At 35.8% G+C, this 26,302-nt stretch overlaps 1 long non-coding RNA gene across 4 annotated transcripts in view; it reads right to left on the bottom strand.

Moving 5' to 3' along the window:
• LOC146999032 (uncharacterized) overlaps positions 1-26,302 on the bottom strand; it is a 56,853-nt gene that overhangs the window by 16,657 nt on the left and 13,894 nt on the right. For 3 of the 4 annotated variants that reach the window (XR_015039952.1, XR_015039942.1, XR_015039936.1), the window contains exon 2: positions 2,615-2,737. This is a non-coding gene — a long non-coding RNA (uncharacterized LOC146999032). Of the gene's footprint in view, positions 1-2,614; positions 2,738-23,475; positions 23,744-26,302 lie in introns of those variants that run through there. The other variant, XR_015039946.1, reaches the window with a different exon arrangement.

The raw sequence follows: 26,302 nt of genomic DNA on the forward strand, positions 1-26,302 counted from the left end.
CGCTAAGATCGATCGATTGATTGTGTCGAAGAAGATCTTAATACTTTAAAGGTTAAAAACTGGAAATCACTTGGCGAAAGTAAAGAAGAGCCAGGCCATGGAGAAGGCCAGGGGACCACCCAGGGCTGCCGAGTCATTGAAGAAGTAGTTTGCATTTTTACATTGGTGCAAGAAGACATTTTAAGAATGTAAGTAAGTATCATTCATATGTATAATTATACAAAATATTTATCATGAAAAGCGGCCGAGTGGTAAAATCGCTGAACGCTGCTTGGGTTCGGTTACAGAAGATCTGGCTGACTTCTTGAACGTTTTCGTGGTTTTTCATATGTGCAGCTTGCACCATATATCGAGAATATCAAACAGAGAGTGGTTTCTTCAATCAATATTCTGGAAAAGACCACGGAGATATTTCTCCAGAGATGATGAAAGCCTGCTATCGAGTCATAACACAAAAAGTAATCTTATGTGGAATCTCTGTGTGGGGATCTAGACTTACCTGCCATACGAGAAAGCTGCTACTTTGGATCCAAAGGGCAAACATAACTCCTCTTGGTCTCGAAAATATTGAACCACCTTTGCTGACTCGTTACAGGTTTTGTCAGGACTCCCTCTCCTGGATCAAGTGGTCAGAAGAGTGGCAGCTTTGACACGGACTGCAAGCATTATAAGACTACGTGGGTTATTACTTCGTGGTTTATGAATTATTACGCTATGGACTAAAGGACCATTGACCTGTTACTCTTGGACACGCAGCTGCTTCGGATCATGATGAAGCAATCAGCCTAGAGTATAACACTCCTCATTCGTCATATCTGAATATATATACAGAGGGCTTCAAAAGGAAGAAAGGCTCTGAATGCAGATTTTGTGAAATGAATGACCAAACTGTCAGACATGTTTTGTCTAGACGACTTCATGACAACAACACGGCAGAGGTAGCAGCAGTTGTTTACGTCTTCAACAATTTAACACACAGAACCAGAAGATTCAGTGATTCTTCAAGGAACTGGTCAGAAGAGCGGCATTGTTGAGTGACGTTAGGAGTATGCTTCTGCGAATATCTTTCCCTAACAGAATCTTCCCCTGTTGGGTTTTCGCACATGCTGAAATACTTGGAAATGAGAAGGCAGATAAGATAGCTAAATCCACAGCCAAAAAATCTAAAATGTTAGAGGTGGAGACTTCGTATTCGAAACGAATAACGAAAATAAGAATGATGGAAATTTCGAAACAGAGTTGGGATTATTCTTTAACGGGAAAGGGAGAACCTTCAGCTATTTTCCAAGCTTCAGTATGGACCTGAATATAAAGACGGGTTTATGACCCGCTTTTGAATGGGACATGGACGGGCCATTATTTGAAACGCTGTCACCGGGCAAACACTGTCAGCTGTGAATGTGTGGTTATTGGACATACCAACAGCTATGTGTTTCGATGCCCATACATTGAAAGATTTCACCTTGAGTTGCCTAGTGCAACGAATTTTAATACACGGGCTTTAGTTTTTACAAACATTAAAAATTAACCCCAGAAGAGATCTGGCGTGTGTACGTATCTCGCAGAACTCAAAAAGGAGTAGCTTCGGAAAGTGGAAATTTTGTATCTAGGACGGTTATAACATTTACTTGTGCACCTCCCTTTTTGGTTGCAACCAGCCGCACCAGACGTATATATATATATATATATATATATATTATACACCCCCTCTGTTATTCGGCTCGTTGAGCTCTATTCTTATCTGTTGGCAAATTGTGCATTTTTTGCTTTAAAAATGATTGAATTATGTTGTTCTTATCTTCCGGATTTTATGCCTTTAGTTAATCTGCATGCAATAGTTTATAAGGTGTTCCTCCTGCCTTCTTTGCATGCCTTTATGGTGTAGTGGTCAGCACGCTCGGCGTGTATTGAAGAGGTCTCTGGTTCGAATGCTGGCGAGGGCATTGCTCATTTTTCATCTCTCCTGCTAGCAATGACTAGGATGACTTCCTAATCCTGTAGTGCCATTAACTTAGTTTGGCGGAACAGGTTACGTAAAGTGACCATCTCTTCTGCTACAAAAATTCCTAATGTCTCTACAAGTTGCAGAATTATCCTCGATTTAAAAGTTATTTAAGTGCGGATAAGCCTAATTTTTTAACCACAGTAACCATATTTGTTTACATTTGAAACATAGCAGAATAGTGAATTAAGTCAGTTTTTGCACCTTCAGTGTCTTTTTGCCGAGTGTGACCAAAAGGAAACTTAGCTTTGTGCACGGAAAAATCTGCATTGTTTCCTGCTGCCCGAATTGCTTGTTTTTGCGAAGAAACATTAATTTTAATTGTAAAAAATGTTTTTTAATTGTTTAAACTGCGGTATTTGGCGTTTTATGTTTTTCTATATCTTTCGATTTATAATGAAGATATTTTGAGATATTTAGCCTTGCCGCTAAGTAAGAACTTGACTAATTGAATGAAAAATCTATTTCTACTGAAATTCGAGGAAATAAGTTTAAATGAAATGCAGGAAAAAATGCGTATAATTTAATATTCCGTGCAAGGAAGTCATGTGGTGTACACATCAGATTTCTGGATATTATTTTTAAACAGATAATAAATTGCAATTAACTCACTTTTGTTCTTCTGTCCCAAAATTCGAAAATGCAGGCTGTTTTCTGTTGTCAGCCGATACGTATTCTCTATGCCGTCCATACAGCATGGCATCAACTTTTCATCCCCAGATGAAGCTTCAGTAACTAAAATACATAAAATAGGCTTTAATAAATGTATTAGTATATTAATTTTCCTAAAAATGAGTTTTATCTGTTTCAGTTTACACATACACATAGGATTGTTAGCTCTCACAAATCTTTTATGTACATGCATATATACAAAATAAAAAAGCATCTCAAAACATTAATCTAGCTGCGAAACTGACAGCAGCAAGAAGGGGTGGCCATAATGCAAAAATTTTAATAAATGCTACATTTAAAATCCATCCTACATTCAATTCGGAATAAATCAAGAGCAGAAAATAATAATCAGAAGCACAGTGGCAAACTACACATAAGGGGCAAAAATACAAAAACCAAAATGAAAAAAAGAAATTTCATCTTTCACTGCATCATCATCAGGAGGTTGGTAAATACATAAAATACAAACCCGAGCAAAGTAAATAAAAACCTGAACAAAGACCCAAATTAAAAGTCGAATACTTAAAATAATCTCAGTAATCTGTGTCATCATGAATTCGCTCCCTACAGGCCATAGTAAATAGTGCAAAAAATTATAAAAGTACTCTATCAATACCACAAACAAGCTTAAAGGTTACAAACAAAGTTTAAAATTTAAAACATTTATTTTGAGTACGCAGTGTCAAAAAACCAAAACATGTGAATGCAAGCAAACTAATGTATGAAAAAAATAATACATGAAAATTTTAAAACTATACAGGCCGAAATAAATTTAAAAAAAAATTAAAATTGTAGCATCAAAATTATAACCAATAAATATAATAATAAATGTATAGCTTAATATCAGATTTTATATTAAGCTATACATTTATTATATTGTTATTATAACATAATTACTAGACAGTCTAATCTAAATAGAAACTAATGTAATAATTTTTGCAAGAATACCTAATTCAGCTGTCTAAACAAATCCAGATCGTACCGCCATGATGGTTTAGTTGAAGTCTATCATGAAAAACTCCCATATAATATTTAGACTGACAGCTGTAGTTCAGCAAGCTGTTTTCTTGATGAAATTATGTTGAATTACTTCATCTTTTAGCTCTTTAATAAACATAGCATTCATAAATTCATATTTTTAGCATTCATAAACTTGCAGGACTAGTTTCGAACATGCAAATTTACGAATATTACCTTCATTCTTGCTGCTTTAACTTCTCTAATAATCTTTTTCGGTGTTTATTTTTTACTCAAATCTTTTTTTTTTTTTTGCTTGTTTATGGTTTTGATGCTATACTTTACTATGGACTGATAAAGATACCTATTACTTTACTTGATTTTCTGGAATTTTTGTTTCCTTTTTAAATTAAGAAAACAAATACAAAACTCTTCGTATCCCATGAAGTATTTCACAAGGCTTACAGATATAGTAAATAACTCCTAGTAAAAGGAGTTACATTTCAACAATAAAAGGTCTGGGTTACATTTCAAAATCTAGGTCTGGAGAAAGCAAAGCAAAAATATAAAATACAATACTGTCATAATAAAAATACTAAAAAGTAAATATTATTGAATTATTTTCTACAGTTTTCTTAAACAAGCAAGTTTTATAAATGGCAAACATAGTACTCGAAACAGTTTAGATTAAGTTTCATGCTGAAGTTAGTTTATGCAAGGATAGAACTTGTCTTAAATGTTGAGTTTTAAAACGAAAAAACTTTCACGAAAAAAAGTCACTTATGCTTTTTACTTCCGTAAAAAAAATTTAACGAAGTAAAGGAAGTATTGTACTGAAGAAAAATTTCAGGTATCATATTTCAACGAAAATATACATTTTGAATTTTGACCGCTATCGATTGCTATTTAACGATGTTTTTGCGCGACAGCTGTATTAGCGACAGAATAAAGAACTCTTTAGCTATAGTACTTACTGATTTGTAATCTTTTTCACGCCATAACTTCTTAATAACGCGATCTTTTGCTCTGAATTTGTAATCATTTGTTTATCTACTCATGCATTACATATATGTTAAGTAGTAGTTTGTTTCCTTCTGGGTGCCCTTTTTTTTTTTTTTTTTTTTTTTTTTTTTTTCCGTGATAGAGTGTACTTTTAAGCAGATTAGAAAAAAGCTCAGCAGAAAGATATTCGCATTCCTGATTTAATGCTTTAGTCCAGCCCGCTTTAGAAATCGCTGAGGGATAATTCCTCAAAAATGTGCATATAAAAAATAAAGAGAAGTAAGAGGCTAATTTCGCTTTACAAAGGATCACTAACATACAATCATGAGAACAGGTATAATGATAGTAAAAACGAGTGAATTTCCAACTGCATTATATCATTTTCAATAATGAAATACATTCATGAGCAGTTATATCCAACACCTTCAACTCTGGGCATTTATCAGTTTATATATACTGTTACGAAATGTCCAGCCGCGGTAAGATAGCTTCCCTGCAAAGTGGTTTAGGGTTGCCAGAAAATGTCAAGGAAAGACAGGGTTGCCATATTTGGCGTCAAAATTGGCGATATGTCATAGACAGAGCAAGAATATTCTGGAACGAATTTGCTGAATCTGATTAATCTTCAAATTTTGCGCAGTTTTTTGCGATTTAATCATCAAGAAATTTCTCAAGTTACTGATTATGCCATATTGTAAATGCTCTGACTTCTACACTTCATTCAACCACCTATAGATGTCGACATCTTCTCAAGGCATCATTAACCCTATCTTCAATTTTCTGGCACAGCTCTGATCTCTGACGATAGATGGCGACACCCAATGAAGATTCTCATTTACTACTTCAGATATTCAAATGCAACTAAAACTCAAGAATTTCTCATTCTATGCGCCCTTATAAGTCCTCTGTAGGATAGAATGATCTAGTAGTGTACTTTAGTTAGTACGAAGGTAGAATTTTACAGGAACCACTGACCTGACCTGGAGTATCGTCAGTTTTATCCTGAAGCGTTTCTTGAGTTGTATCGTGGAGTATCGAGAATACGTTGAGCTCAGTAGTAGCATCTTGAGTTCCGAGAGCGATCAAAGAGGTACTTTAGTGCTTTGCGGTGAAGCTATCTTATAGCCCGATAGACTGAGGGCTGTGTTGTTGGCTATTTCAGCGTGTTTATCGTAATTTTTCGACCGCTGTCAACGTGTCTTTGTAACTCTTCTGTCTAATACATTGTGCTTTGATTCTTCAACAAGTGTTGTCTTCAATCATTCTAGATTCACGAACCCTTAAAACTCAACAATATTATACCTCTACCGCCTTTGAAGTGGTCAGTTACATATACAATAAAATGTCAGTTACATCTACAATAAAACAATGTCAGTTACATCTACAATAAAACAATGTCAGTTACATCTACAATAAAACAATGTCAAGTAAACAATGTCTTTATAAACAGCAAGAGGTTCATGCTAGATAAACTGCTATTGAAATCATCTGACTGAAACATCATCTGGATTGGATTGGATTATTGTAATTTGGCACAAAACCTGTCAAGGTTATCTGGTAAAAATGCAATTAGTCATTTGTAAAACCTTCCAGCTTAGGTAAGAGACAGATTACAGTCTATGATAAGAGCTGATATCTTAAAAAAAAAAAAAACAGGTTAAAGTCTATTATAAAAGCCAATATCTTTTAAAAACAGAAACAAATTACGATGATATGCTTTTCCAATTAAATTTTTTAATTCCAGTTCTGAACTATTAAAATGTTTTTGGCGAAAATAATTAAAACTCTGGCATTCCACCAAGATATGATGGACTGTCAGATCTGCATTGCAGTTTGGGCAGCTGGGATTCTCTTCTCCCTTCAGAAGATACTCATGGGTCAGGCGACAATGGCCAATTCTCAGTTGAGTCAAGAGGACATCTTCCTTTCTATTAGCCATACATGGCCAGTATCCAATGGTGGGTTTTACATTTCTCAGCTTGTTACATACTCTGTCATCCCATTGCTTCTGCCATTTGCTGAGGATTTTGCTTTGGACAAACCCTTTGATGTCTGCTAGTGGAATCTGAAGATTGTACATTGTGGTTGCAGTTTTAGCTGCAATATCTGCCAATTCATTCCCCTTAATGGCAACGTGTCCAGGGATCCACGAATATAGAATCTGGTATCCCCGAATTTTTAAAGAATGATTCAACTTTAGGATTCTGATTGCAACTGGATAAGTACATTGAGCGTGATCTGTCATCCCATTGCTTCTGCCATTTGCTGAGGATTTTGCTTTGGACAAACCCTTTGATGTCTGCTAGTGGAATCTGAAGATTGTACATTGTGGTTGCAGTTTTAGCTGCAATATCTGCCAATTCATTCCCCTTAATGGCAACGTGTCCAGGGATCCACGAATATAGAATCTGGTATCCCCGAATTTTTAAAGAATGATTCAACTTTAGGATTCTGATTGCAACTGGATAAGTACATTGAGCGTGATTTTTCAATGACATTAAGGCACTCATGGAATCTGTGTAGATAATAAATTTTGTGTACTTTTGTTTTGAAAGGTAAGTCAAAGCCAGATGGATTGCAATAAGCTCAGAAGTAAGCACAGAGCAAACTGTATGTAATCGAACCCCTACTATTGTTTTCTCTGTGACCAAAGCAGCGCCAACATGATCCTGGGATTTTGATCCGTCTGTATATAGAGGGATATATTTCCTATATTTGTTTCTATGTTGAACAAAAATCTGCTTGTAGATGATTTCATTAGTTTGTGATTTATTCCAGTGTCGAAAAGTATCCAGAGAATGGATTCTCCAATCCTCCCAGGGAGGAATTCCAAAAAAATCCTCCATGTGTATATCTATATTAGACAAATTATACTCCTCCACCAAAGCACTCATCCGCAAGCCGAAAGATGGGACACATGATGGTCGTGCCTGATATAAACGGGAGTGTTGGTCATTAAGCAATATTGACCGCGTAGAATTTTCGGTTTGTGATAAGACTTTGAAATAATGCTTAAAACAAAGATTTTCACGTCTTAACCGCAGGGAGGTCTCGTTACTTTCCACATATAAGCTTTTCACTGGAGAAGTTCTAAAGGCACCAGTGCATATCCGAAGTGCATGGTGATGTATCGGATCAAGTTTGGCTAATACTGAAGTCCTTGCCGACCCATAAATGATCGATCCATAATCTAGTTTCGAACGAATGAGAGCTCTATATATAAGAAGCATTGAGCTTCGATCAGCACCCCAAGAAGTATTTGACAGTACTTTCAGAATATTCATAGTTTTTAAACATTTCTTTTTTAAATATGTAATATGGGGGAGGAACGTACGCTTATGGTTAAATATCATTCCTAGGAATTTTATTTCCTTTTCTACAGGAATCGGCACATCTTGTAGATAACGTTCGGGGTCAGGGTGAAGAATTTTCTTTCGACAGAAATGTACACACACAGTCTTTTGAGTAGAGAATCTAAAACCAATCAAAATCGTAAAAAACAACCTTATATTTAGCGTAGGTATAATGAAACACTCAATCGATTTCGAGGGCAGCTAAAGGTCCCTTCTCATCAGGAGAAAGAAATACATGTATTTCTTTCCTAAATCCTAAATATAATTATATATAATTATTATCCTAAATATAAGGTTGTTTTTTACGATTTTGATTGTCACATTAGCGTGTTTCTCTTCTAGTCTAATCTAAAACCATTTTCCTGTGACCATTTAACAATTCTATTGAGAGAAGTCTGCAATTTACATTCGATGTCTTTCAGGTCTTCTCCCTGGCAACTGACTTGCAGGTCATCGACATAGAGCATACCCTGGACTGCTGGAGGCAGTTGTTTCAAAATAGAGTTGATTTTTATACTAAATAATGTAACACTTAATACACTTCCTTGCGGAACGCCCTCTTCTTGATGGAACATGTCAGAAAGTGTATCGCCTATCTTCACATGAAACTACCGATCCTGTAGGAAATGTTTGATGAATATCGGCATGTTTCCTCGTAAACCATTGTTATATAGGTCACGAAGGATACCGTGACTCGTGGTGGTATCATAGGCTTTCTCTATATCAAAGAAAATGGAAACATAATGATTTCTTCTAACGAACGCTCTACGGATACCTGTTTCTAAGAGTAGGATATTATCGATAGTTGCTCTTCCTTTTCTAAAACCATTCTGATAAGGGGAGATACAATTATTTGTCTCTAAATAATAAACCAGACGAGTGTTGACCATCTTTTCAAAGAGTTTGCAGAGGCAGCTAGTAAGGGCGATGGGACGGTAATTCGACGGATTAGTAGGGTCTTTTCCCGGTTTAACAATGGGGATGACAAAAGCTGTTTTCCAGTCATTTGGAAAGACTTGTTCCTTCTATACTCTATTAAAGAGAAAGAGCATGGTTGCCAATGACTTGGAAGGAAGATGTTTCAGCATAGGATAGGCAATATCATCTGGACCAGGACATGAATTTTTTGTCTGCAGCAGAGCTCTTTTCAGTTCAAGCACAGTAAAATCCTGATTATATGGTTCAGTATTGGGAGAGTTGAAATTAATTAGTTGTTTTTCAATGCATTTTTTTGCGGAAAGAAATTCAAGAGGGTAGTTGTTACTGTGTGAGACGGCTGAGAAACTCTGTCCAATAGCGTTGGCAATTTCTTCCCTACTAGTAACTGTTTCACCACTTGTCTTTAAAATGGAAAGTGTGTGCTCTTTGTAGATACCGGACGCTTTCCGGACTCTCTCCCACACCTTCTTACTCGAAGTTGAAGAGCTAATCGAAGACACATACGAGATCCAAGAATTCTGACTTTTCCTTCGCACCTGCCGAGCTTTTGCTTTAGCCCTTTTGAATATTACGAGATTTGATTCTGAAGGATATCGCCGAAAAATGCTCCAAGCTTTCCTTTGTTTTCTGATGGCGTCCTGGCATTCAGGATTCCACCAGGCCTTTGGGTATTTTGGCTGTTTTACCAACGTTTTTGGTATACATATATCAGCTGCTTGAATAATTTTATCTGTAATGATCTTCACAGCCTGATCAATGTGCACATTCTTTATTATTTCTTCACTAAAAAGAGCATAATGTAAGAAAGAGTCCCAGTCGGCTTTGTCCAACAAAAAGCGTGGTGTTCTAGGTATAAACACACTCCTATTTCCTGTAATACTTATGATAATAGGAAAATGATCACTATTATATAGATAATTCTCGACATTAAAGAAACAAAAAGGCAAAAGCTGTGGAGAAACAATAGCAAGGTCAATGGAGTGGAAGGTCCTTGTTGGCTGATGAAAATAAGTGCTTTCTGCGTTGTTAAGGATACAGAGACAGTGGTCGTGGAGTAGCTGTTCAATTTGCTTTCCTCGTGGGTTGGTGTCTTTACTACCCCACAAGGGATTGTGTCCATTGAAATCACCGACTAGAATAAACGGAGCTGGTAGTTGGGCAATTAGATCCTCTAAATCTCTTAAATTAATGTTCTCATTAGGCGGGATGTAAATACTGCAGACAGTAGTCAGTGTTCGAATGCTCAACTGTACTGCAACTGCTTGGAGAGGAGTATCCAAAGGAAAAGCACTCGAAGGGCAATTAATTGAGGTGAGTAGACAGACACCAGCACTTGCGCGTTCACTGAATGTCTTATCCTTTCTTGTCATCGAGTACCTACGTAGCTTTGCAAAATTACCAGGTTTGAGGAATGTCTCTTGTATCGCTATACAAATAGGTCGATATTTATTAATAAGTTGCTTAATGCCATCAATACCCTGATAGAAGCCCCGGCAGTTCCACGAAATGAGAGTAGCCATTAGGAATGTTTATTGCTTCGATGCTGTTTCTTTGTTTTGTGAGGTAGAACATTTTTTGAGAGATCTCAGCCTCCATCTGTTTCCATCTCAGATTCGATAAAGTCTGAAAAGGTCCCTTCAATAGAGCTTCGGCTTGAGCTTCTCTTTTCTGAGCTTTTGATTTTCTTTTTTGAACTCTCTGTTTCTTGTGTTTTTATTTCTCGACTTTCTATTGTCTGTTTGAGAGGAGGTAGAAGAAAGACTTTTTCTTTGTCATTTGTTTTGGGTTCAGGTATCTTCTTCTGTGTGCTATGCGATGTTTGTGTACTTATTGACCGATATGATTTAGTGGCTTGTGCATAGGAGACATTTGCTTTTGACTGACCCGTGCTAAAAAGATTCTTAGCTTCAGGATAGGAGATTTTTCTTGTAGTCTTAATATGCTGTATTTCTTTCTCTTCTTTCCACTTAGGGCAGTTTCATGAGTATGCTGGATGATTGCCATGACAGTTTGCACATTTTGGATCAACTACACAATCCTAACTTTCGTGACCTCCTGCAGAACAGCGAGCACATGCCAGGTTTCCCCGGCATGCGGCCTTCGCATGGCCAAACCGTTGACACTTGAAGCAGCGCAGTGGGTTCGGCACATAAGGTCTGATGGGGCAATTCAGGTAACCTGCCTTAATGGCTTTCGGTAGCTCTGGAGAGGAGAAAGACAGAATAAGATGTTTTGTGTTGACGAGTTGCCCGTCTCTACGGACTTTTATTCGGCGGACGCCACATACATTTTGCTCGGCGAGTTCTTTTGAAAGTTCATCCTCAGAGACTGATATCAAGTCTATTTCCGAAATGACACCTCTTGACGTGTTCAAAGACTTATGTGGGGATACAGTAATAGAATGTTCCCCCATTTTGGTCATTTTTAGGAGAGAGGAAGATTGTGCATCAGATGTAGTCTCGATGAGCAGAGATCCTGAACGGAGCTTTTTTATGTGTTTTGACTCGCCTGCTGAGGCCACAATATGCTTATGGATGAAGAATGGTGATAGATTTTCTAGCTCACCAGTGATAACTAAGAACTTTGGACATTTGTTTGTGCTAATTAAGATCGAAGTACAAATTCTTTTAGCTTTCTTTTAGCTATTCTTTCTCAAATTCCAGAATTTTTCGTATCCATATGGTTAAGAGAAGAAGTTAAAGTATTCATATTGAAAAGAGAGAAGGTTTCGGGCCCAACCGCCCCATCCACCATGGAGCCCAACAAGGGAACACAGATCCCTGTGTTAGGGCTAGCCGGGCCTATATGCAAACTGAAGCCCCACAGTCGGCTTTCCCAAAAGAAGAGACTTCCGAGAGCTTATCCCCTAGCCACTGACCAATAGGACTAGTGGCCAGCCGATTGACACTAGCGGGGACATCTAAGTGCCTCCCGTTTTAAGTAGAAGCAGAGGACAAAGCAGTGTGTTGGGGACAGTACCTCGCCCCTCAACTGCCAGGATCCTCCTTTCCCACCCTACGGGTCACCATGCACGGCAAACGCATAGGCTAGCCGGACCTATACGCAAACTGAAGTCCCACAGTCGGCTTTCCCAAAAGCAGGTACTCCCGAAAGCTTGTCCCCAAGCCACTGGCACAAGGACTAGTGACCAGCCAGTTGACACCTGTGAGGACGACAAGGTACCTCCCGTTTAACTAAAGCAGAGGCCAAAGACAGTTGGCTGACGTTGGGGACAGTACCTCCTTTCCAGTGACACGGGCCTCCACGCACGGCAAACACGTGGGAAGTTTTCTCGCCACTCAGAGAACTAGGGACAAGGTTGTTCCAGTTTCTTATGATGAGCCCGAACCTCAGAAGAGGAAACAAGGGAGTAGGAAAACGAGAAAAGTTGCAGTTAAGAGGAGAGGAGGCAGAAAGGAGGAGAGATCACTGGGCTCTAGGATTGTGACACCCGATCACCAAGACGGTAATCCCCTGAAGGATCTTCACCTGCTACGCTTTAGCTGGGCATGTTGGAACGGCTCTTCACCCCTAGGGTGGCCCTACCAGGAGCTATGCTTCCGACGTACTTCACCCATTCCGCCCAGTGACACCCCCCCGCCACGTTGAGGCAACATAACAGGACTGGGGGGGACAAGGTCTTGGGATTAAGCTGCTCACTTTTTTCCGTCCATACAATTATATGCCCATCGGAATAAAAATAAATTAAATTTGCTTTCATCTACAAATAAGACATGATTCTAATACGCATCGAGCTTATTTACAATTGATTTTGAGAAGAAAAGCCTAAGCTTTCTTTTTTTTGAAACTTCCAGAAAATTTTCTTCGGGCAGAGCGCCCGTGTCATTCAGCTAAGTAATCAATTCGTCGAACAGTTTTAAGAGAATCTGAAGTAGAAAAGTTTTCAGAAAACTCTGTAGGAATTTTAAAAATACTCAAACATGGAATTTCCATATATTTTTCTAACTATAAATCTCTAATTACGTCGAGTCCTCTTTGCCGGGCAACCTCTCTTATTTTGGATCCGATTTTCTTCTTTAAGCATTTTATCACATACTGCACCGTAAAATGAGATAAATTTACTAATTTAACGATATCCTGAATCGAATTTCTAACCTTACGATAAAAAATGAGCAATCTTCGAATGCTATTCGTTGTCGACAAGGAGACCTTTTTAAACCGTAAAATGAGATAAATTTACTAATTTAACGATATCCTGAATCGAATTTCTAACCGTACGATAAAAAATGAGCAATCTTCGAATGCTATTCGTTGTCGACAAGGAGACCTTTTTAAACATTAAATAAAATTTTTCTCACTGGAATTAATATAAATTATTTTATCTGTTTCCAGAATCCAAATGAATGCTTAGAAAAGAGTACTTTGTATATAACTTCGTAATGCGAAACCAATGGAATTCATTAAACCTAACACACAACATTAGCATTCACGCAATATTTAACATATAATAATAACAATTTCCGTAAAAAAAATTAAATCAGATTTTACATTACTTTCAGATTTTACATTACGCCCAAGGGGACGTAGTTAACGTTTTGTTTGTTACCTTTATTTATTAAACACAATGTTCTTCGCCCTTAAACCATAAAATTCAGTTCACTGGCAATATCACAAAATAATTTTAAAATGAGCATAGCTTTAGATTTTCAGATACACAGTCTCGCGCATTGGAGATAAAAATATTCCCCCCCCCGTACCTTTCTGCCATGTCTCGCTTTGAAATTGTTTGTTAATGAAAAATTCGTTAAAGTTTTACAAAATATGAAATCGATAATAAAGCAAATTTCAAATTAGGGCTTCCAGATGCTAACATTTGATGGAGGATAACGTTATTCAAAATTGGATGCTCTAGGTACCGTTATGGTATCACAATGCGAGAAACATACATACATTTATGCAGATTCTTTATTATTTAATTTCGTTAACTATAACACAGGGCAATAATATTGGGTGGCAACAATTTGAAAAGCGAACCGACATTTATAGTGAATCAATATAACGAAATTAATCGCCCTTTGGGCTAATAACGAAGTAAGCAAGCAAACATATAAAGGCAAACAATTTTTTAAACATCACCAAAATGCAAAAATAATAAAAAAAAGTTGTACACGATAATTGTATTTAGGAAATTTAAGAAAATGTTTCGGCGTACGATCACTTTTGTAGCGTGTTTTGTCTATGGCTTCTTACATTTTTCAGTTAAAGAAAAAAGAAAATGAGTCAGTATAAAAAAGTTTGATTTTATTCAAAATCAAATGGAGATGATATGAAAAAATCTTGGGCTTTATATTCGAATTCATTTCCGGATCACAGCGCTTTTTCTCTAAATTATTTAATTGTGAGACTCTGTAATTAAGAATTCATTTTCTTTTTTGTTCGAATTGCTGGTCATTAAAAAGATAAAGAAATGCAGCAGTATAATATAATGCAAAAACAATTCTGCAGCTTACAGTCACTGAAATTTTGCAACAAAATTACATTTGGCGTTTAAGAATCATAAATATTTGAAGATAGCTTACATTTGTAATGACAGTGATGTTTGTTTTGATGGTGTCTATAGCTTCAGGTAAAAGATGAAGAATTGCTGCATTAGTTGGCGCAAAGACTTTTCTTGGAAACTGTTAAGAAGTTTTATTATTACGATTATAAATTAATTATTAGCATTATTTAGTATTCGTATTTATTATTATTTTTATCTATTACGCAGTTTTCTTGAAATTTGGTTTCTTTAATAGTCAGCATTATGTGCTCACAACTTTTATGTTCATGCGGCCAGATGTAAAATCATTTTCTATAAGATATAAGATACCATTAGAAATGTATATTCCATTTTTATGCAGAGCTCTTAAACACATTGCAAAGTTTATTTTAATGTAGATATTTTTACATTAATTCTTTTCTGTGCTTTCTGTTTCTTTCATCGGCCATCACCAGTTAAGCAAGATAAGCTGAGTTTAAGCATCAAGCGAATTTGTAGTGTAGAGACAGCGTTGTTGCAAACCGCCATTAGGCTATTTATCCCCGAAATCGGGGATAAATTTATATTTTGATAAGAAAGGCTCGTTTAGTATGTTTAAAAATGTTTAATTAGACAAATTCCATAGTGACAGGAATTTTACGCCCGAGTTGATGCCGTAAACTGTGATTCTTCCCCCCCCCCCCCAGGTACTTTGAACTGACGGTGCAGGAGACAAATATGTGACGTCATTTAAAGTCCTTGAAAGAGGAGTAAAATGTACAGAAGAAGATAAAATCTTACGCACATCCCGTGGGCTAAGTATGTCAAATACCTCGGTGTTTTGTTAGATAAATCTAAATTTAAATTTGTTAGATTAGATACAAGGAAACCCCACACAATACATATTAGAAACAAATTCCGAGCGGCTAAAAGTAAACTCACACCCTTAATTATTCGGAATTCAGTTTTATCTTTAGATAATAAGTTATAACATATGCTTGTCCTGTCTGAGGCTTTGCCAGTAACAGACACATGAAAAAACTGCAAATTTTGCAAAATACTACTGTACGACAAATCACCAGAAGTAGGTTCATTAGGAACACTACAATCCACGAGAAACTCAAAATTCTGCAAATTAAAAAATTCATGGCAAAGATAGCAAAGAGATGCTTTGAAAATATCCATAAAACGGGTAATGAAAGTACACCAGAATTGGAATAATATAATTTTAATTTAGTTAACTACACCAGAAGACCTGGTGCGCTAGTTAGGGCACTAAACATAATTGATCGGGATTTTAGTAGTCTTTTTCCCACTATCTCTTTTTCAAGTACGTATTTTTAATTTAACTTAATACTGCTTCGTTGTCTTTATAACTGGTAGAAAAGTTTGTTTTAAGATAATTTTATGCCTTTACTTAGTTTACAAACCTTAATGCTGTAAAAGTACTTTAACCTAGGTTATCTTGATGGGAGGCCATCTCCCATCGACGCCCTTGCTCTAACGCCGTATTTCGGCTCCACCCCTCAGTAAATTAATGTATGGCTCTGACCCCCCTATTATGCCTGCAAATAGTCACTCAAGGATCAAGGAAGTTAATTTTCGGAGTGAGCTAAGCTAGGCCTTTAACTGCACATCATCAGAGATAAAAATAATTACATCAAAAGAAGGGTTCATCTAATAAGGGAAAATTTTGAAGCCTAATTATAAGAAATAAAAGCTTTTCAGATAATACCTTCCACATGAGAAAAAGGTAAAACTCATAGAAAGTCTTTTTAATTAAATTTCGTGTCTAAAAAGGGCCAGAATTTAATTTTGAGAGAGCAGTCAACATTCATAAAATTTTGAAAAGAATAAAAAGGTGCAATACATTTCCTTGATATCAACAGTGAAAATAAAGTCCTTAGAACAAGCAGTCCAGATGTAAAGAGCTAGCGCAGGTTCAATAAACTCGCACCCACTCGGAGAAATGGGCGAAATGGGCTGGGGGCAGACCCGTTAGACAGGTTCTAGTACCAATTCAGAATGATACAGCTGATGGAGGAGAAAAAATTTTAGTCGCTATTCAGTGCGACGTTTAAAGGCCAGATAAGAGCGCCCCTTAGGGGGGTCGAAAGCAACCCGTTTAGCGGGTGAAAAGAAGCTATTAAGAAATTAAATACAATCGCGTGCGGCTGCGGAGATAAGTTGTCCCTTGTTAAAAAGACTCTTCTTAAAGAGTTAAAGAACAGGGTTCCTCCGCATTGTTAACGCGGGGGTTTAGGAACGTGAGGTAAGCATCCACTTGGGCGTCTGTATTCCAATATCGGCGCCGTTTAAAAGGCAGTTGAGCCTATTCAGGTTTTAAGATAGCTGTGGGTCGCTTTTTAGAAGAGGCAACCGCAGGATCGTATACCGGCAGGGTATGTAATACTGGATTCCCAACGAGATGGATGCTTTTGAAAAATCTTTCCGAAAGTCGCTGTATAAAGCGATTAATGGGGATAATTTTGAGGTGGTTATGAATGTCATCGCTCCTTATAAACCATTGAGCGTTTAATATCTGTAGTAAAAATTTTGATTGAAAAATTTGAGTGTGTTTACGGTTAGTCAGAGCAGCTGAGCCCCCAGATGCGACTCGCGTAAGGGAGAATAAGCCTCACGATAGCAAGATCTTGTAAGATCTTGTAAAGCAAGATCTTGTTGTCAACTGACAAGTCGCTATTTTTAGCGAAAAAAAGGGCGCAGGTTGGCTTTGACAGCATTCGCAATAATTTTTTCATAGTAAAGAATAGTCACTCCGCACTTTGTCTGTGCTCCTCCAATCTCTTTTCAGATGCAGATCACCTGACTGAACTTCACCTCCTACTCCTGCTTTAGCCTCGCCAGCTACGAACTCAGACACTCAGAGACTTCTCCGCGGATCCAGAGGCAACATCGACTTGAATTTATCACCCCGCAAAACGCTCTCATGCAGATAGAACTTTGCACTATGGAAATAGGAATTGCTTACTGACTTCTCGTCAATTATGCCAAAATTGCTTTCACCGTATCCCTCAATAATCTCTAGTTGCTTTCGCTGAACAATGCTATGCTTATCAAATGATATGTCTCAAAGTTTATTGTATGTGCTACACACAGGATAGGGTTGGACCCAGGTGCCTGGAAAAGGTGCCTGACTTCGTCACCTCCTGATAAGATAAAGTCCCAGAACAGTAAACCTCTTTTCAGTGTAATGGAAAGCTTTGAAACAGGGAATTCTCAAACTTTTCGCCCCATTAAAATATAGAAAGTGTTGATAAATATCAAAACTTGAAGAAAAGTAATCTTTTAGCCCAAACGGCGTTAGCCCAGGGCTATTCACTTCGTTTTGGCATTTTGCGTTGAAATCTTTAAACATCCGTTTCACTTTTCAAATTGCTGCCACCAAAAATCGCCTGAGTTACACTTAAAAAAAACATTAAACAATGAAGAATCTGCATAAATGTACGTATGTTTCTTGCATTGTGATAAAACTACGGTACCTAGAACCATCCAGTTTTCAAAAACGTAATCCTCCAACGAAGATGGTCATCTGGAAGCCAGAATTTGGAATTTGTTTTATTATCGATTTCATATTTTGTAACACGTTAACGAATTTTTGATTAACAAACTCGACGATTTTGAAACGAGCAATGTCAACACAGTACGTACAAAAAAAAAAAAAAAAAAAAAAAAAAAAAAAAATTATCTCCAGCGCGCGAGACAGTGTATAGGAAATTCTAAAGATATACTCATTTTAAATTACTTTCCCGTATTGCTGTTGAATTGAGTTTTATGGTTTAAGTGGGAAAAAACCTTAAAAACACTCCTTTAGGCGTAACGTAAAACCTCAGATTTTTATACTCATAAATTCAAACTAAATATTGAACTACTTATGAAAAGGCTATGCGCAATGCGTAGCTGTCTCTTCTCCCGACATATCCGTCATTCGAGCGTGCGGAGGTGGTGATAGACTAATGCTGTGTGATGGTCAATATGATTTGCTATGTGCACGTTTTATTCATTATTCGAGTAAATAAGGTGTGTTGTCCTACGATGGTTTCTTTACTCTAAATATGGGCTTGTGAACAACAAATGGTAGCACAGCGTGGTTATATCAAGGAGAGTTGGATTTAATACCAAGTAGAAAACGAAACTGTTTTAGTGGAAGCCAAAAATGGAGAAATAAAAAGTGATTTGCCGTTTACAGTTTTCAAAGTGCCAAAACGAAATTAATAGTTCTTCAGGGAAAATCGCCCCTTTGGACTTAAAATAATATAACTGAAATTACTATATGATATAATAAAATCATATATTTTATATAATACAATAATTGCAATTTTTTTTATATACAAGCGTATTTGAGTATTCTTTGATATACAAGCGTAACCCATGCATGCCCGCGGAACAATCAAGCATGACCCACCGGTGGGTCAGGCCGCCCCACGGAACAGACAAGTATGACCCATCGATGCGTCAGTCAGGCGTCAACGTGTTTTAATCTCAGGGCTAGTTTAAAGAGTTGTAGCGTAACTCTTGTAGACTAATTCCGTTGTAGAGTTAATAATTGTAGAGTAATTCCGGTATTTATGCTTAGTGAATTTAAACTTTTTAGTTTTTTAGTAAAGTGAAACTCTTTAGTTCGGTGTTCGATACCTTTCAGTTTATACTGATATTTCCCGGCTAGGCTTTGCTGCGTACAGCTGATTTAGCGTTAGTTTATGCTAAGAAGCCAGTAATTAGAATTGTTACATTCTTATTTTCTGTTTTCGTATCCACAAGTGGTGCTGAACTGTGGGCACGAAGTGCGCGCATGTGTTTTAATTTCAGTTAAATAAAAAAAGGTTGCTTAAACCTTTCTTCTGCACTATTTTGCTTTTGAATGTCAGTTCTGCAAAATTTGGAGCGAAATTTACGGTGAAATTCAAAAATGTAACTTAGCGTATTTCTTTCGCTTTTGACCAAGAATAATTTAATCGGTAAACTTCTTAATTTATAGCAATATATTGTAGCTAATGTTATTTGAATTGTAAATTAAATGGTTTTATTTCCTGCGCAGTGCAGCGCGTGACGAATATCAAAAGAAAGCTAAGCCGGAAAATTGAAAATACATTCAACATTTAATAAATATCTCTTTTTGATTTCGAGAAAGTTCTCGCGCGCGATTTAAAAATCTTATAAAAAGGAGGAAAACCTCTCAATTCAGTTAGTCAGTTATTTTATTTTATTTAGTCAGTTCTATGTCTTAAAATTTGAAATTAAAGTTAATGACCTAAAACTGCAATAGTATATTACAGTAAAAGAGAAAAGATTGACAGTTTCACGCGCATTGACAGTTCACGCGATTGACAGTTGCGTAAATCCGACACGTGTGTGTCGGATTTGCATGGGGTTCCACAAAATTTTCGTAAATTTTATGGAGTTCTGGGGGTGGCGAAAGAATCTCATTGATGAAAAGGAGTCGCGACTGAAAAAAGTTTAAGAAGCCCTGCTTTACGGGCTACAAACTAAGTATTTAAATACAGACATGTTTGAACATAATTGCATGGTAGAAGAATAGTACATAGTATTAAAACATACACATACGGTATATATAGTATAAAAATAGTACATAAGCAGAATATAAGTACTGATGTTGCATGTATCCGGCATTACCAATACTACTAAATACGGCATGATGAGAAATTTTACAATAATAATTTTACAACAGTAAGTTTCAACGATTGTCAGATGAAAACTGAAAGATATATTCAGAATATACACTCAAGCAATTGTATGTTAACAGTAGTGTGTACTGCAGTACTGAAATATACTGATCAATTTATTAAGTGCACCTTTGTGCCTCATTAAATACAATGTCCAGTCTTTCCAGTACTCGCTAGAAAACAAGTGGGTGCAAAACGGAGCAACATGCCATGGTTCCCCTCCCCCAGGCTACAAATATGTCAAAATTTTCTATTCAAAGAATGTGACACCGTGTGAGTTCTATGTATTCTAAGTTACCTCTGAGTAACTGTCACCTATCATAAAAGTGATGACATCTTTACGCTAAACTGCCATTCTCTATCAACGTAGAAACCTTCTCAAGAATACCCCATTATAAACATGCCCACACCCTCATCATGCTTTAAGTTCAAGAAAGGAACTTTCATAAGCGTGTGACACTTTTGTGCTGGGATAGTGTCATGCAAAAAGAGTTTTAGTTTGCTACTGCGATTAATGAAAAGAAGCGAAAATTTTGCTAGCACAGCGAAGCCGCGCATACAGAGGGTGAGCACCCACTTTTGTAACGATTTGGATTTTCTCCATTAATTTAAATATTAATTTTAAAATAATAATATGACTGGAATCAATATCCAATTTTGAATGATGTAATCCTACTGCGAATATGGGCATCTGAAAGCCCGAACTTGAAATTTGTTTTAAAATTGATTTCATGTTTTGTAAAACTTTAACGAAGTTTTGATTAGCAAAAGCAACGATTTCAAAGCGAGCAATGGCAACACTCTATGGAGGAGGGGAATCTTTTTATCTCCAGCGAGCGGTACTGTGTATCGGAAGTTCTAAAGATATGCTCATTTTAAAATTAATTTGAGACATTGCTGCTGAACTGAATTTTATGGCTTAAGTGCGAAGAACATGATATTTAATAAATAAAGGTAAAACACAAAACGTTAAAAAAACGCCCCTTTGGACGTCATTTAAAATCTCAAACCTGTCAGATTTTTTCTTCTTTTTACAATGAATGCTTGTCCATCTGTGTGTATGTATGAGACGCCTATTTCTCTACGTTAAGTCTTATGTGAAACCTCGAAAAATTTCTATTTTCCGTATTTAGGCTTTCTACATCCACATAAAGAAGTGATTAGATTTTGTGTAAAATTAGACAATCGTAAGAACAGGAAGCCCATAAAACAGTATTTAATGTCACAACCGGAAGTGTTTATTTTTATACACTCTGTATGTAATAGGTATTTAGTAAGGAACTCTGAATAGCAGTTACTGGGAAAGCGAGTTTGCGAACTTCGTAGAATAAAAGTATTACATAATCAGTCCACAAAACGGCGAAGACGCAACTGTAAATGTGCAATAATTTTGCTTAATGCAATAAATGAATAAAAAAAATAAAATAAAACTATAAATTTTCCAAAAATATCCTGTAATGTATCGCTTATGCATCAGATTATTTTAAAAATAACAGCTAAGATAACCGACACACAGTATCTGTCAAAAGTATGGGTAGAATAGTTTGATATTTCAAAAGCCTACAAATATATTAAAACACGCTATTAAACGCGCACGAAAAGCAATAGATGTTTAAAAGAATTTGAAGATATTCTTATCCACCGCAAGCCTTGTTGATTTCCACGTTAAAAGAATTTCCCTGCTAAACTTACATATTATATCGCTACCGAAAGCTACATGTTGTCGATTTTTCAAAAATTTGTAACCTTTGCTTGCTAAAAAGAAATGCTGCTGCAGTACTCATTTCAGCAGCATTTTAGTTGGCTGAATTTATAAACTATTTCTTTTCAAAAATTATTACTTAACTTTCGAATGTAGACAAGATCAGCCTTGAAGGAGAAAATAATGTATGATTCATGTACTGAACATTTTCTCCCTTTCTCACAAAGTTTTCACTTTATCATCCAAGTAGAACCTTGTAATATTAACAAAATACAGCATCTCGTAAATCTATTGAATTTTTCTGATTTTATCTGAAATGACATATCGAATTTTTCCATATTTCGATTCTACGACTGTACCGAGAAATTTAAAAATTTATCTTGGCGTATGTTTTCAGATTGCGCGAAGAATAATTCACTTGGCGAACTTCTTAACAAAAAGAAAAATAGATTGCTATATTTAGAGAAATCTATTTTTCTTTTTGTTAAGAAGTTGTTGAAGAAACACAAGTTGAACTTCGTCAAGCTATCTATTTTTCTTCTTTCCTTTTTTTTCATTGTAAGAAAGTATATCTTGGGGAATTTTGAATAAAAAAACCTAATTTTTGTAGATATGCTTAGAAATATATCTACTTTAAGATATTTTTAAGGATCCTAATTCAAAATGTTTTTGGAAAAATTTATAAAAAATATTTTAAAATGCGAATTTTAAAACTAAATCATAAAAATTGGGCGAATATTATTTGGAATCAACCTAAATTTTGAAATGCGAAAGGAAGAATCAAAAAGTTTAATATAAACAGATATTAATAAATATATACCAAATTCAATGAACATGGAGGAGCTAAAATTATGAGGGCTAATTTTTCAAAACGACTCCTGCCTTTTTTGCAAAGCTTGGCACTTTGGCCTAATGTGAGTTGTAAAATCGAAATATGCAAAACATATAGGTATGTCATTTCAGAAAAGTCAGATTTTGTGTCAAAATACTTATATTAGAGCAATGCTATATATAAATCTAATACATATCCTAAGTCGCGCTTTCGAGACATGAAAAACGCAAGTTGAATTTCGTCAATCGGTCCAGTAGAACAGGAGATGTAGAACTGCCCCCACTTTTTTTGGCGCAGTATACCTGCTCTTTGATTCATTTTCTTTTTCACATTATCATCCCAACAGAACTTTGTGATATTAACAAAACACAGTATCTCCTAAATATGTTGAATTCTTCTGCATATTCTTTATTTATTGAACAATGTATACTAAAACAACAAACCATTTTAGAGTACGTATGCAGATCCTAGATCTGAATTAAAATCTGTAGAAAATCATTCATTTCACTGAAATTGTAATAATATGCATTTGACGTTAGAATCTATCTCCTCTTTTGATTCTTTTTTTATGTTACCTTCTATTTCGAGATCGTCGACAGGTCATTTATCATTCCAGGTACCAAGCAAATTATGAATTCTTAAAACAGCTGCAATATTGCAAAATATAAAACTTAACATTTAAGTTTCAAACTATAACAGTACACAGGTTAAGTCATAAATACAGCTACACATTCAGTTGTACCGTGTAATCACAGTATTATGATTCAGAGAATTAAGATAATGTAACAGTAAAATCAAGTGTCCAAACTGAAGAATAATATACAATAATTACCAATCAATCTTGCTTGACTACATCGAACTGTTGCCCTTTTCGGAAATTTTATTATTTTATTTATTAAATTCCTGGCTATTGCCCATCAGATCATTAGACAACGAACTCTCCGATGCTTCTTTACAATATAGTCCAAACTCTCAATCTCATAGCACACGTCCAGATGAGCAGCGTCCATGACTTGTCCAGAATCGCACAAAACACGTCAGATTACAAGAAAACAAATGAGCACCAAGTATAATAAACGACCAATTTTTGCTCTTTCCTCACAATGATAGCACACACACACAAAAAAAAAAAAAAAAAAAAAAAAAAAAAAAAAAAAAAAAATGCTGCATTACTATCTTATCTTTCCAGTCCCATGCGCTCAAGAGTATTTTCGTGTGCTAACACCCACGTTTCCACTCAGGTTTGTTGCTGCATCTGATTTCACTCAGATTGACTGCGTCTGTGCCCTCTAGGCTGATGATCTGAGATCAGGCAAATTACTGGTAGTGATAGGAGAAAGCAAAATTTCAAATTTAATAGTCCATTCAACATTTTTCAGTTGCAATATGCAACAACATTGCCAATCCTAACGGGGGGGGTATGATGGTACACACCATGTGGGCGGCCAAATTAAAGGTCGGCGAAATGATTATTAGGTTATTTAATTACGGCAAAGCCTTGAGGGCTATCTGCCTAAGGGTGGATGCCTTCGTGGAGGAAGGAAAACTGGTCCGTATAGCACGTTACACATGGGGAAAACCACGAAAACACCCATGCAGCCAGCCCTTTAGCATAATTCGAACCTCGGACCGAACTACCAGTGTTCAGCGACTTTACCGCTCGGCCGTTGGTAGGCAAATGATTACCAGCTAACGTAGGAAAAATAAAGACCTGAGCTAAATTTAACAAATTCTGTGTAAACATTTAATAAACAATCAATAAACTCTGTCTAACCCAACGATTCTCCACTGGTGGAAAAACAAAGAAACAAAGTATTTTTAACTATTAAATTCAAAAATTAAGTATCACAATACCCTTTTCACGTTTTTCCCCTAATACTCGTAAATTTATGCATCTGAGCTTTTTTTCAAGCTCAATCTCCGCTCATAGACCTTAGCAAAATAATCAGTTTTAATTTTCACGAATATTATTTTAGCCATAGACGTAACAAAATTTGTCATAAATGATGTTTTTAAAAGGAGTAATGGAAATGGATGTTGTATATAATAGGAAATAAAAATAAGCTCCTATAAAAAGATAAAAGTATCTCATTGTTTAAAACTCATCGATTTATTAGCATGTCTACACTTTATGTCCTCAACTTTTCCGGGCTCTATTTTCAATTAGAATCATTTTTTACGCCGATTTGCTGTCTGGGTAAGAAAGAGGAAAGAAGTCCACCCGCCTGGCATTGCTACCTTATGGTTTTTGCTGTCTGGGTATTGAAATATTTGTGAAAAATTAATAAAACAAACCTAGATTTGCAAAATGAAAAAATGGCTAGGATTGACTAAGCGGAAATGGGACGATTCACAGGTGATGGATCCAGAACTAAGAATGCCTACTTGCACTAAAAATATTGAAAACAAAAAATTAAAAGAAAAGAAAAGAAAAATGTGTTATATACTAAAATATAATGAAAGGTACAATGATTTGGATTTCCTTGGAACGCAGATGAAATGGACCCTTAACCTCGATGTGTTGTTTGAGGTGAACTATTATCCAAATCAAAGTATAAAACCATCCTTTCTTGGAAGACATCTTGAATCTAAGGATAAATCTGAAAAGTATTTTGAGAGGAAACAATGGGAGTTTAAAAATAGTAAAGAAGCAATGAAAGATTTTGGTGCCGCATGTGAAAAAACTTTGGAAGCTAGTTACCTAGTAAGAATTGCCAAGAAGGGGCAGGCTCACATTATTGAAGAAAACCTTGTATTACCAGTAGCTAAAGATATCGTTTTAACATTATTCAGCGAAAACTCGGGTAAGATACAGCAAGTCGACGAATTCAGGAAATGGCAAATTCCATAAAGGAGACTAAAAGTAATTGACAATTTTACGTCTGATAATGATATTCCTTCGAATAAATGCATTGCCGTATGTGCTGACGGAGCTCGAGCTTTAACAAGAAAACATTCTGGTGTTAATCGCACCTAAAACCAAACTTACCGACTGCTTACTGCAAAGTTTAAGTAGCCAAAGAATTGGATAATATTATTTTAAGCTTTTTACCATTTTCAGAGAGTTTTCTAACCGAAAATAATTTGAAAATAAAAGAAAAATTAGCATCCGACATTAAAAATCATTATTTTTTATCATTGATAAATTATTTGAACATGTATTTCCAGATGATGATGGAAATGAAAATTGGATTAGAAATGTATTTTGTTGAAATGTACCTGAAATTTTATCTCGTGAAGAAACAGAACAATTGATATAAATTTCTTGTGATCGAACAATCTGAAGATTTCAAAAATAACGATCGATCTGAAGATTTCAAAAATAACACACTTGTTAACTTTAGGCTGAACCGAAAAAAAAAGAATTTAAATGCACTTCAAATTAAGCTATTACATTTTAATGCCTTTTTGCACAGCCCATTTTCCTTCATGATAATTTTCATAAAACAAGGATTTTCTTCCATGTTATATTTGAAAAATAAATACAGAACAAAATTAAAAGTGTACCCTAATTTACGATTAAAAGCAAGTGAAATAAGATCAGACATAAAGAAATTTATCTCCCTAAAACAGGCTCAAATTGCACACTAAATGTTTGAAGTAAAGTATTATAACTTAAATTTCGATGATTAAAATGGTAACCAATTTTTAATCTAATA

The sequence above is a fragment of the Stegodyphus dumicola genome, chromosome 1 (genome assembly GCF_044657685.1).
Source record: "Stegodyphus dumicola isolate Sdum_Otavi_A_Nest chromosome 1, ASM4465768v1".
Taxonomy (NCBI): domain Eukaryota; kingdom Metazoa; phylum Arthropoda; class Arachnida; order Araneae; family Eresidae; genus Stegodyphus; species Stegodyphus dumicola.